The sequence below is a fragment of the Ambystoma mexicanum genome, chromosome 2p, assembly GCF_040938575.1.
Source record: "Ambystoma mexicanum isolate Mex_15411 chromosome 2p, UKY_AmexF1_1, whole genome shotgun sequence".
NCBI classification, from domain to species: domain Eukaryota; kingdom Metazoa; phylum Chordata; class Amphibia; order Caudata; family Ambystomatidae; genus Ambystoma; species Ambystoma mexicanum.
Window position 1 is genome coordinate 25,914,933 of NC_090923.1, and position 12,776 is coordinate 25,927,708.

The 12,776-nt window shown below is 41.4% G+C and overlaps 1 protein-coding gene across 1 annotated transcript in view; it reads right to left on the reverse strand.

Annotated features, from left to right (window-relative positions):
* The window catches only part of STAB1 (stabilin 1), a 1,160,316-nt gene that overhangs the window by 93,416 nt on the left and 1,054,124 nt on the right, over positions 1 to 12,776 (reverse strand). The gene's annotated exons all lie outside the window — the stretch shown is intronic.

Sequence of the window (12,776 nt, forward strand, 5' to 3'; positions counted from 1 at the left end):
GTGAACAAGAGGCATAGTCCACACAAACAAGATAGGGTGAACAAGAGCGACAAAACCACGACAAAGAAGACCGTGTAGTGAACGAAAGGCACAGTCTACACAAAGAAAACAGCACAGAGAATGGGTAGCCCATCTACACAAAGAAGGCAGCAGAGAGATTGAGGCACAGCATGCAAAACAAAATGACAGCACAGTGAACAAGAGACAATCTACACAAAGAAGACACCATTTACATCAAGTGGCAGAATGCACACAAAGAGCACAATTAATATAGAGGACATCAGAGTGAGAGGATGTATAATTTATCGGGAGGATAGCTCAGGTGCAATGCGCTCGTCTTGGAAGCAAGACGACTCTGAGCAACACATGTTCGATCCCCGAGTCTGCGCTTAGAAACCTCTTGGTATTAAGCGTGTTATAAATAACCCATTAAACAAACAAATAAACAAACAAACACAAAGAGAACAGAAGAATGAACAAGAGACAACATCTATACAATCATAGGACAACAGAGGGCCCTAGACACACAATCTACATAAAAGGACACAGTTTACACGGGGTAAAGCGAAATGAACAAAATAACCATAGAAAAGCAGACAGCATAAGGAGCAATAGAGGCAGCATTAACACAACAAGCAAACTATACATAGATGACATTAGTTTGGAGTGAACACAATACATAATGTACACAAAGAAGACAGAAGAATGAACAAGACAAGAGACAACATCTGTACAAAGGCACAGGACAACAGATTGGACAAGATGCACCATCTACATAAAGAACACAATTTACACAGGGTAAAGCGAAGAGAACAAAAGATGAGGAAAAGAGAACATTGTAATGAACAAGCAATAACATTTCTGAATAAAGACCCAATCTATACAGATGACAGTCCACAGGCGATAGCATACTGAACACTATACACAAACGACAGCAGAAGGAATGAAAAATAGTGTATACAAAGCTAAGAGCAATGTGAATGTTATGCACAATATTACATAGAACGGTGAGGTGAATAGAGACAATATACAATGGCAGGAGACGTAACAAGATAGACAATCTACACAAAGAGACAGGTTCGACACAGGGCAAAGCAGATTGAATGATACACCCAATCCAAACATCCAGGGCAGTGGCATAAACAAGAGACTATCCTCATTACAAGCTTGCCGGTCCGGAAAAAATTGCTGGTGACAACTGTTACCAGCACCTTTTCCGGACTGACAAACTACAAGTCTGCCGGTAGGGGCAGTGAACTACCGGCCGATTTTTCACTGAAGCACCTACTAACGGTGCTGGTGCATCAGTGTTCCCATTCCCATTGAGTTATATGGGACTCCACAGGAATGGGAACTTACCGTTCCTCCACCGCCTGTAATATACTGGTATTACCAGGATATCGGGTAGCGGAAACAGTAATGAAAGTCTGCCGGTAGTTACCGGCGGACTCATAATGACGGCCAAAATCTACACATCAGGGCAAAATATACATAAAGGATGGCAAAGTGAGTGGTGTCCTAAACTGCACAGAGAGGAAAGTTGGGCGGACGAAAGACAAATCCTACATTAAGAGACACAATCTACACAGAGGACAGAATCTTTAATATTCATAAACACAGAATATACTGTCACAACCGAGATATCAACAGACACAAATTACAATAAACAGCAAACTCTCCACCAAGCTAAGAGTCGGTACAGGAGTCTGAGTGCCAACAAGTCCCTTTCCTTACTGCCGCGGTGCTTGGAGACATCCTCACTTCCACTGCCTCCTTTCTGGTCTTCACCGCCTCTTCCGCCTTCTGCTTCATTCTCCTCCTTGATGTAACAACATGGACGAATCTGCTTCTCCTCAACCTCTCTATAGCCTTCCATTGTCTTCTCCTCCTCTGGTGTTACCACTATCTGTCCTATTTTCCGAGGTTCTTCGATTCTTAAATTATTTCCTACTTAATATTCGTCTTTTCCTCTTTTGTCCTCTTGCCACCTCTTACCCTTGATGTCCGTGAACTCTCTCTGATGTTCTCTTCTCCTCATCCTTTATGTTTCTCTTCACCTGCTTTACCTCAACTGTTTTTAATCACCTCTTTGACATCAAATTTGCCATCTACTACTGTTCCGCCTCCACATATAGCTATTATTTTGTATTGTTTTATATAGTACACAAATGCAAGCCATTTCACAACAAGGAATGTTCTAACCTTCTCCACCTTTCTGCTGCTCAGCACCTCTTATTTCTGTTCCTTCTTCGGTCACTGATTTTCTCCATTCTCCGCCTCTCCATTGTCTCTGCTCCCTTTCTACTCCTTTCCTCCTTGCTGCCTCATAAAGCACTGTCATTCACCTCATGCCCTCTATCCTGACAACAATACCATTCTCTTTAGCAAGCTTCTGTTTATACTCTGGCAGTATTTGCCTTATGACACTGTGGCAAGTGAGCACTGTGACTGCAGTACTCGCAAAGGTACTACAAACTGCTAAGTGGTGGTTGTTTGGCTGGCGGGGCCATGGTGGCTCTGCTACCTGAGAAAATGTCTGACAGTAAAGCTGAAGTGTTTCACGTTGTAACGCTCACCTGGTATCCACGGGGACGTCACTCATCCTGTTCTGACCTCTTACGACCTCGAACCCTTCCCTGGAGTCTACTCGACTGGAGACTGGGCCTTGTTTTCTTGGAAAGTGTGCTCTCCATCCTGCTTTCAGCGCAGGGGCGCATTGATTGATGCAGGCTCGTTGCTGCCTAGTTACTTCACTGGCAAGAGTCCAACAGGTAAGTATAATGAGTCTTTTGAACAGTTCTCTATCTTCGTTCCTTTCCTTCCTTAGATGATGGCCGGCGTCCGGGGATGGCAACGTGCTGCTGAGATGAGTAGCGCTGAAGGTGCGTGAGAGCGCGATGCACGATGTGACCCTTTCGTATTTGTATTGAACTGAGTTCTTTTTCTGTGTCTTTTAGGTGCCGCAATGTTTTCAGCGTGGATGCCGGTTATGAAGAAGAAATGCGGTGAGTAAGCGCGGTATGCAACGCCTCTAGATGTTTTCACGCTAACCTGGTGTATCTTTTCCTTCTTGCAGATGGATGAGAAGTTCCGGAGACAGAGTTCCCCCAGAGCGCCTGGATTCAGGTAAGCGTTTGAAGCTCGTACAGTCTTTAAAAATAAGCGAAGATTTGCTGAATGCTTACTAATGCCTTTTTTCTGTTCTTTTCCCTTTTTCTTAGGAAGCGGGGTGCTGGGCTGGGAATGACACCGCCGAAGATGCCCTCAGAACAGAAGGAGCGATGAATGATGGGCAGAAGCGCCGCAAGGTAAGTCTGTTCCTAAGGGTGTTCTTGTTCTTGCAGGAGTTGAGCGCTGAAGAAAGATGCAGGCCTACTGGAGACCGATCCGAACACGGTGAGTGTCATGCTGCAGGTGCAGAAAACACAAGGCATGTTTCTCAGCCTGGGCGTGGCTTAAATAGTCTCTGGGTATCCCAAGTGTCTCTGGGCTGAACCACACGCAAAAGACTAGACTGCACATGCAGTTCTGGGAACCGAAATATGTGGGGGCATCCATCTTGTCCCCATCAATGCACTACAAGTCCAATTCCCCAATGTTATCCTATGTGAGTGAGTGAGTCTGGTGCCACAAGCGCCAAGTCTGACTCCAAGTGGAACTTTGCAGGGATGGAGAGGCCCTTGAGGGCCATGTAGGTGATCGTGGCCTGGCTCCAGCCTGACATCTTGGAGGGTTGGGGAAATGAGAGGCAGGAATCATGACAGCACTCCCCCCAAGGCCCCTCTCAAGGTGGCTCTTCTGTCTGGTCCTGGTTTGTTTTGATGGTTTTGATGAAATCGTCTAAGCAAGCGAGGTGCATGGATGTACTCACAAGGCTCCCATGTCCTGTCTTGTGGACCATACCCCTTCCAGTCTACTAAGTAGTATAATTTGGATCTGACGTACTTTGAATCCAGGATGTCCTTGACTTCGAATTCTGGCTCCCCGGCGACTACTACTGGTTGCGGTGGCGTTGCTACCCGGGTCCCAGGTTGAACAGGTTTAAGGAGAGACATGTGGAACACAGGGTGCATCCAAGATGGTTGTTGGTGATTGATCAAGACCACAGATAGTGCAAAATGGGAGGTCTGTAGTTCACTTTCTTCGCTCGACAAGTGGACACCTACACTTGGGAGTTTTCTGATTCCTTGATGGTATCTTCCTTGTCCGTGGCCCCTACCGTCCTCCTCGGTGGCTTCACAGGGCACTCTTTAAGGAAATGACCTGACCTTCCACAGTACAGACATAACTGCTGCTGTCTCCTTTTATCCCTTTCCGCTTTAGTGAAGGCGAATCTGACCCCCACGATTTGCATTGGTTCTCCTGAACCTTCTGTTGTGCGGGCAATATTGTTCTTTGAACGCACATACATACGGTGAGGGTCCGGTCCGGTTCGATCTGCTCTTCGATCCTGCAACCTATGATCCAGTTGAACAACAAGGTCAATGAATTCTGAGCAGTCTTTCGGGGGGTTCACTACTTGTGTAAGAACATCCTTGAGCTCCCCCCGCAATCCCTGATGAAATAACGTGGTTCTCTTCTCCACTGGCCATTCTGCTTCAACTATGAGTCTATTGAACGTGGCTATGTATGTTAATAGGTCTTGATTCCCTTGGCGTAGGGGCAGAAGTTCGTTGTCTAATGCCTGCCCATGAGTACGACGGGCGAACAGCTTTTCCATCTCCTGCTGAAAGCCCCTGAAGCCATGCAGCAAAGGATCGTCTTGGGCCACAAAGGGTACAGACCAGTCCGCGGCGCTACCACTCAGGTAGGATAGCACACAAGCTGCCAGGACTGACTAGTTTCATAACAGGAAGAGTAACAAGATTAACATTGTGCCTTTAGAGCTGGCTGGGTTAGTTGTGCTTTTAGAACTGGCTGGTTTAGTAACAGGAAGAGTTTGTTCATAGAATTAACATTGTGCTTCCCCAAGTCAAGATGGAGTGAAAGAAACTTACTCTGATTGGTTAAAGAAACAATGATATGTTTGGTTGCCTGATTGGTGGAGAGGACAATGGGTTTGATTCTTGGGAGATGAGCAAGATTCTAAACTGCCTTTCATCCAGAGAAATTCAGTGGCTGGTTGTGTATTAGTTAAGCTCCTTAAGTAAGGCCTTTCCAGAGCTCAGAAAATCTACCAAAGTAAGAATATCGTTTGCTGATCCAATTTGAACAAGAAGTCATCAGGTGGGATCGTTCTTTTAAAGATTTTGAGATTGTCACAGTGAACTTTCATTTTCTTTTATAAGAAAACTTAAAGACTAAACAAGTTTCAAGTTCATTTGAGAAAAGAGACTTTACAGTTAAAGTTATTATAAGGAAAACAAGCTTGAAGATTGTGCGTAGGATTTTAAAGTTGATTAACTGTGTGAAAAGTTCTTCAAGACTGTTTAATGTGTGCGCGAGCTCGCAAGTTGCCGTTAGCGTGTTCTTTTTAAAGTGCGTGTACATTTTTCACGTGAAAGTCGTTTCCTGAGAAAGCGCGTGTGGTTTGCGATAGAGCGCGTGCCAAAAAAGAATTGCGCGTGTGAATTTTAGCGCGTGTACATTTTTCACATGAAAGTCGTTTCCTGAGAAAGCGCGTGTGGTTTGCGATAGAGCGCGTGCCAAAAAGAATTGCGCGTGTGAATTTTAGCGTGTGTACATTTTTTCACGTGAAAGTCGTTTCAAGAGAAAGCGCGTGTCGGGCTGCGATAGAGCGCGAGTCCATTTTTATCAGCGCGTGTTATTTTTATCGCGTTTACGTATTTTTTCACGCGCGCGGGTTTTTTAAAATAATCGCGTGTGTATTTTACACGCGAGGACAATTTTTCACGTCTTCTGATTTCACGTGTTTATCGCACACGCTAGTAAAGGAAGAAACTATACGTTCTTTGTGTAAATGTGTAAATAAGGAAAACAATTCACACGCAGAAAGAAAGCAGTATTCCAGGAAGTCAAAGAATATAATTTAAAGTAATTCATGCAAATAGAACTCAATGTTTTCAGAGAAAGACTGCAATTTATGTAAGCATTGAAAACTACATAAGATCAGAAGAACTTTGAAGTAAGAAGAATATCTAATTCTGAAAAGATGTTGCAAAGGCCATCACTTTAGGATTCTAAAGAGACTAGGTTGGCTTGAACTATTTGCACAATACAAGATATATTTACAAGATATTCCACAAAGGTTACTAACCTCTAAGTCTTTTACTGAGGTTTAAGAGGTAAAGAGTTTAGAATTTATTTAGCATAATTTAGAAAAGAAGTTTTCTTATTATATTAGTAACCAGGTGTATTTGTTTATCACAGATACCAGAGCCTACCAGACGGTTGAAGGGCAGCTGTGTCTCCGTTGTTATTTTCTCCAAATTCCCCTTTCCCTTTCTTGGGGTTTTCAGCTCAGCTTATGTTTAAGGGTTGAGAGGTGAACTCCTGGTGAGGGTCTGTGGGGCCAGCATCAGCTCCTGTGGAATTCAGTCAAGCCGGACCTTGACAGGATGAAAGGCCCACGATAATATTTTCCACCTGAGCTGATATGGATCCCACAGAGGCACTAGCTAGCTCCATAAGGGACATGTTTTCAGAGTTAAGGGAGGAAATGAGGGCTGTGCGAAAAGAAAATCAGGAATTACAAGTCAAGTTTGAAGAGTTAAACTCCAAGGTTACCCGAAAGGGTGAAGAAATTTCTTTGGAGTCAAGAGATTCAGAGGATACTAGTAGAGAATTACCAGTGTTAATTAGAGAGGATTTGGGTGAAGGAACGAGTTCTCAAGAAAGACGCAGGGGAAGTTTGAATATACCTGTAGGTCCAGTCCCCTTAGCACCTCCAGAACGTTTTGGGGGAGAGGCCAAGAAATGCCAGATTTTCCTTACACAGTGTGAACTTCATTTCCTTTGTCGACCTGAAGCTTTTAACACAGATGCTTCTAAAATAGCTTTTATGCTGTCTTACCTCACTGGTGAGGCAGCAACTTGGTCATTATTATTGGTTGGTCAAGAGAATCCAATACTAAAGAACTTGTTAGCTTTCAAGTTAGAATTTAAAAAGATGTTTGACAGACGCCAATTATCTCAAGAAGTAGATGGAGAACTACTAGAGTTAAAACAGGGAACCAAAGATTTAGTGTCTTACATCACACAGTTCAGATCTTTAGTATTAGAGAGCAAGTGGCCAGAAGAGAAGCAATCCTCTTTATTTTATAGAGGTTTGAAGGAGGAATTGAAAGATGCATTATCTACAATTGTTAATAGACCCACTTCATGTGAGGATTTAATTAATCTGGTCATACAAATTGACTATAGATTATGGGAACGCAAGGCTGAGCGTAGAAGAGGAGGAGTTGAGCAACCCAGAGTTTTCCCTAGAGTTGATAGAGGAAGATTAGAAATTGTAAATAAAGAATTGAGAACTGGGAACGCAGAGAGAGTAAATAAAGTGAGAGGTCCTTTAACTAAGGAGGAGAAGGATAGGCGAAGACAGAATAATTTATGTTTATATTGTGGGAAATCAGGACATTTTGTTGGAAATTGCCCTTGGTGTCCAAAACCTTCTGCCTCTACTAACAGCTCCAGAAATCAGCAAGTGGCAAATACCATCCAAGCATCAGTACCACATATTACATTGAATGTATCCTTGTATATTAAAGAGGAATTAAAGGGAAGTGGTCCAGTAGTAATAGATTCAGGAGCCACTGGTAACTTCATGGATTGGAATGTGGTTAAAGATATGAATGTGCCTTACGTTGTAAAAGATATACCAGAGTATGTGAGAGCGGTGGATGGGTCTCAACTGACATCAGGTTTAATTACACATGAAACAATCCCATTGGAAATGGAAATTGGAGGACATTGGGAGGAAATTGTGTTTGAATTAATTGACACTCCACAGTTGAAAATAATTTTGGGAATGCCTTGGTTGACGTATCATAACCCTCAGATTGATTGGGGAAGAAGAGTGGTGAAATTGGATTCTGCTTTTTGTGTTACAAATTGTTGTAAAGAAGCAATTCAGGAAAATGTTTCTAGTGATAATTGTTCAGAAGTAGTGGAAGGTTTGGTGAATTTGGGAACTATAGTACATTCTATAGGGGCTGTAATGGGAGAATTACCAAAGTGTTGCGATGATTTCAATGATGTGTTTAGTGAAAAGGAAGCTAATGAATTACCTCCTCATAGAGAGTATGATTGTAAAATTGATTTAGAACCAGGGGCCCACATTCCTTGCAGTCGCATCTATGCCTTAACAGAAAAAGAGAATCAACATTTGAAGGATTACATCCAAGAAAATTTGAATAAGGGTTTCATCAGGCACTCTCAATCGCCAGCAGCTTCTCCACTATTTTTTGTTCCCAAAAAGGAAGGCACTTTACGAACATGCATAGATTATAGAGCATTAAACAAGATAACAATTAAAAACAGATATCCGCTGCCTTTGATATCAGTAATGTTAGACCAGATTCAAGGAGCCTCAGTATTTAGCAAACTAGATCTTCGTGGTGCATATCATTTGGTGCGAGTTCGTCAAGGTGATGAATGGAAGACGGCATTTAGAACAAAATTTGGTCTTTTCGAATATCAAGTAATGCCATTCGGATTGTGTAACGCTCCCGCAGCCTTTCAATTTTTTATAAATAAGGTATTAAGAGATTTTATTGACATCTTTGTAGTAGTATACATAGATGACATTCTCATTTATTCTAAGGATCTCATGCAACATGAAGAACATGTCAAGAAAGTGTTACAACGACTAAGGGAGAATAAACTATTTGCTAAATTAGAAAAGAGCCAATTTCATACCAGAGAAGTGGAATTTCTAGGTTTTATGATTTCTCCCAAAGGTTTGGAAATGGATATGAAGAAAATTAAGGCAGTTGAACAGTGGCCAACTCCAACTTGTGTTAAAGATATCCAAAGCCTCCTGGGCTTTGCAAACTTTTACAGGAGATTCATTAAAAATTTCTCTCAAACTGTTGCTCCTGTCACCAAATTATTGAAGAAAGGAATGAAATTTGAGTGGAAAGATGAAGCGGATCAAGCTTTCAAAACATTGAAGAACTGTTTTACATCTGGACCGATCTTATTACACCCAGATCCTTCACAACCATTTTTTGTGGAGGCAGATGCTTCTAATGTTGCAATTGGAGCAGTGCTTTCTCAAAGGCATCCTGAAACTGGACAGTTGCATCCTGTGGCCTATCTATCTAAGAAATTGCTTCCAGCAGAAGTGAACTACACAATTACAGACAGAGAACTCCTGGCAATCAAGAAAGCATTTCAGGAATGGAGACATTATCTGTTGGGAGCAAGATTCACAGTAACCGTTTTAACCGATCATCGAAATCTTCTATTTTTGAAATCTGCTCGAACACTATCACCTCGACAACTTAGGTGGTCACTTTTCTTTTCAGAATACGATTTTGTGATAACATTCAAGCCTGGGCGGTTAAACGGTAAAGCGGATGCTTTATCACGACAAGGATATTCGGGAGAAGTTGAAAATCAATTATTACCAGAACCAGTGATTGCAGAAGAAACATTTATCCTAAGTGCTACACAGGAAGAGAATCAGCTTCTTAAAAAGATTCTAAAGGAATTACCAGAAGATGAAATTCAATCTTGGTTAGCGGAGGATTCTGGAAGACATTTAATTGAAGGATTTCCATGTGTTCATTCTAAAATTTACCTTCCAAGCAAGGAACTGCAAAAGGAAATTATGCAAGAATGTCATGAATCCAAGTTGGTAGGTCACCCTGGAATTCGTAAAACTATTGAACTGATTGAGAGAAAGTTTTGGTGGAAAGAAATGAAAAAAGATATTGAAGACTACGTGAAAACATGTGAAGTCTGTGCTCGAGTAAAGTCAGGAGGAGGAAAACCATCTGGGTTATTAAATCCATTACCAGTACCTCCTAGTCCTTGGTTTACAATCTCTATGGATTATATTGTAGATCTTCCCAAAGATCAAGGTTACACTACAGTATTAGTAGTTGTGGATTTACTAACTAAAGCTGGGCATTTCATTCCCATGAAAGGAGAGGCTTCTGCAAGGAATCTGGCAAAAAGTTTTTTGCAAGAAGTAGTACGATTACATGGTCTACCAACACATATTGTATCAGATCGAGGGTCCCAGTTCATTTCTAAGTTTTGGCGAGCTTTCTGTACAGAGTTGGGAATTGAGGTAAAGCTTTCTTCAGGTTATCACCCACAGACCAACGGCCAAACAGAGCGAGTAAATCAAGAATTGGAAAAATATATTAGAGCTTTTTGGCAAGAAAGAGGAAGTTGGGTAGATCTTCTTTGGCTAGCAGAGTTTAGCTATAACAATTCTGTCAAGGATTCTACTAAGTATTCTCCATTTTTTAGCAACTATGGTTTCCATCCACGATTTTTGAAAGAAGTGTTACCATCTGAGTATTCCAATCCAGAGGTTGAGCAGCGATTGACTTGTATTAGAATTGGTTTAGTGAAAGCTAAAGAAACCTTAGAAAAAAGTAAGCTAAGATTTAAAACATTTGCTGATAAGAAACGTCGTAAAGCACCACATTATCAGGTGGGTCAAAAAGTTTGGTTGTCCACAAAAAACTTACGTTTAAAGGGAAGAACTACATTAAGTCCGAGATTTATTGGTCCATTTGAAATAGAAAGAATAATAAATCCCGTAGCAATCAAACTGAAATTACCCGCAAGTATCAAAAGTCACCCTACATTTCATGTTAGCTTAGTGAAACCTTGTGTGTCAGGAACTAGATTAGGAAAACCACCACCAGCAGTTTACACAGAGGAAAATGACGAAGAGTTTGAAGTTAAGAAAATCTTAGATTCCAGGATTGTTAGAGGTACCCTACAATATCTTATTGACTGGAAGGGATACGGTCCTGAAGAAAGATCTTGTGAGGATCAAGTAGATGTACATGCCCCTCAATTGATAAAACAATTTCACAAGAGTTTCCCTGCTAAACCAGGCCCTGGGACAGGGCTTTGAAGAGGGGGGTACTGTCAGGACTGACTAGTTTCATAACAGGAAGAGTAACAAGATTAACATTGTGCCTTTAGAGCTGGCTGGGTTAGTTGTGCTTTTAGAACTGGCTGGTTTAGTAACAGGAAGAGTTTGTTCATAGAATTAACATTGTGCTTGCCCAAGTCAAGATGGAGTGAAAGAAACTTACTCTGATTGGTTAAAGAAACAATGATATGTTTGGTTGCCTGATTGGTGGAGAGGACAATGGGTTTGATTCTTGGGAGATGAGCAAGATTCTAAACTGCCTTTCATCCAGAGAAATTCAGTGGCTGGTTGTGTATTAGTTAAGCTCCTTAAGTAAGGCCTTTCCAGAGCTCAGAAAATCTACCAAAGTAAGAATATCGTTTGCTGATCCAATTTGAACAAGAAGTCATCAGGTGGGATCGTTCTTTTAAAGATTTTGAGATTCTCACAGTGAACTTTCATTTTCTTTTATAAGAAAACTTAAAGACTAAACAAGTTTCAAGTTCATTTGAGAAAAGAGACTTTACAGTTAAAGTTATTATAAGGAAAACAAGCTTGAAGATTGTGCGTAGGATTTTAAAGTTGATTAACTGTGTGAAAAGTTCTTCAAGACTGTTTAATGTGTGCGCGAGCTCGCAAGTTGCCGTTAGCGTGTTCTTTTTGAAGTGCGTGTACATTTTTCACGTGAAAGTCGTTTCCTGAGAAAGCACGTGTGGTTTGCGATAGAGCGCGTGCCAAAAAGAATTGCGCGTGTGAATTTTAGCGCGTGTACATTTTTCACGTGAAAGTCGTTTCCTGAGAAAGCGCGTGTGGTTTGCGATAGAGCGCGTGCCAAAAAGAATTGCGCGTGTGAATTTTAGCGCGTGTACATTTTTCACGTGAAAGTCGTTTCCTGAGAAAGCGCGTGTGGTTTGCGATAGAGCGCGTGCCAAAAAAGAATTGCGCGTGTGAATTTTAGCGCGTGTACATTTTTCACGTGAAAGTCGTTTCCTGAGAAAGCGCGTGTGGTTTGCGATAGAGCGCGTGCCAAAAAGAATTGCGCGTGTGAATTTTAGCGTGTGTACATTTTTTCACGTGAAAGTCGTTTCAAGAGAAAGCGCGTGTCGGGCTGCGATAGAGCGCGAGTCCATTTTTATCAGCGCGTGTTATTTTTATCGCGTTTACGTATTTTTTCACGCGCGCGGGTTTTTTAAAATAATCGCGTGTGTATTTTACACGCGAGGACAATTTTTCACGTCTTCTGATTTCACATGTTTATCGCACACGCTAGTAAAGGAAGAAACTATACGTTCTTTGTGTAAATGTGTAAATAAGGAAAACAATTCACACGCAGAAAGAAAGCAGTATTCCAGGAAGTTAAAGAATATAATTTAAAGTAATTCATGCAAATAGAACTCAATGTTTTCAGAGAAAGACTGCAATTTATGTAAGCATTGAAAACTACATAAGATCAGAAGAACTTTGAAGTAAGAAGAATATCTAATTCTGAAAATATGTTGCGAAGGCCATCACTTTAGGATTCTAAAGAGACTAGGTTGGCTTGAACTATTTGCACAATACAAGATATATTTAAAAGATATTCCACAAAGGTTACTAACCTCTAAGTCTTTTACTGAGGTTTAAGAGGTAAAGAGTTTAGAATTCATTTAGCATAATTTAGAAAAGAAGTTTTCTTATTATATTAGTAACCAGGTTTATTTGTTTATCACAGATACCAGAGCCTACCAGACGGTTGAAGGGCAGCTGTGTCTCCGTTGTTATTTTCTCCAAATTC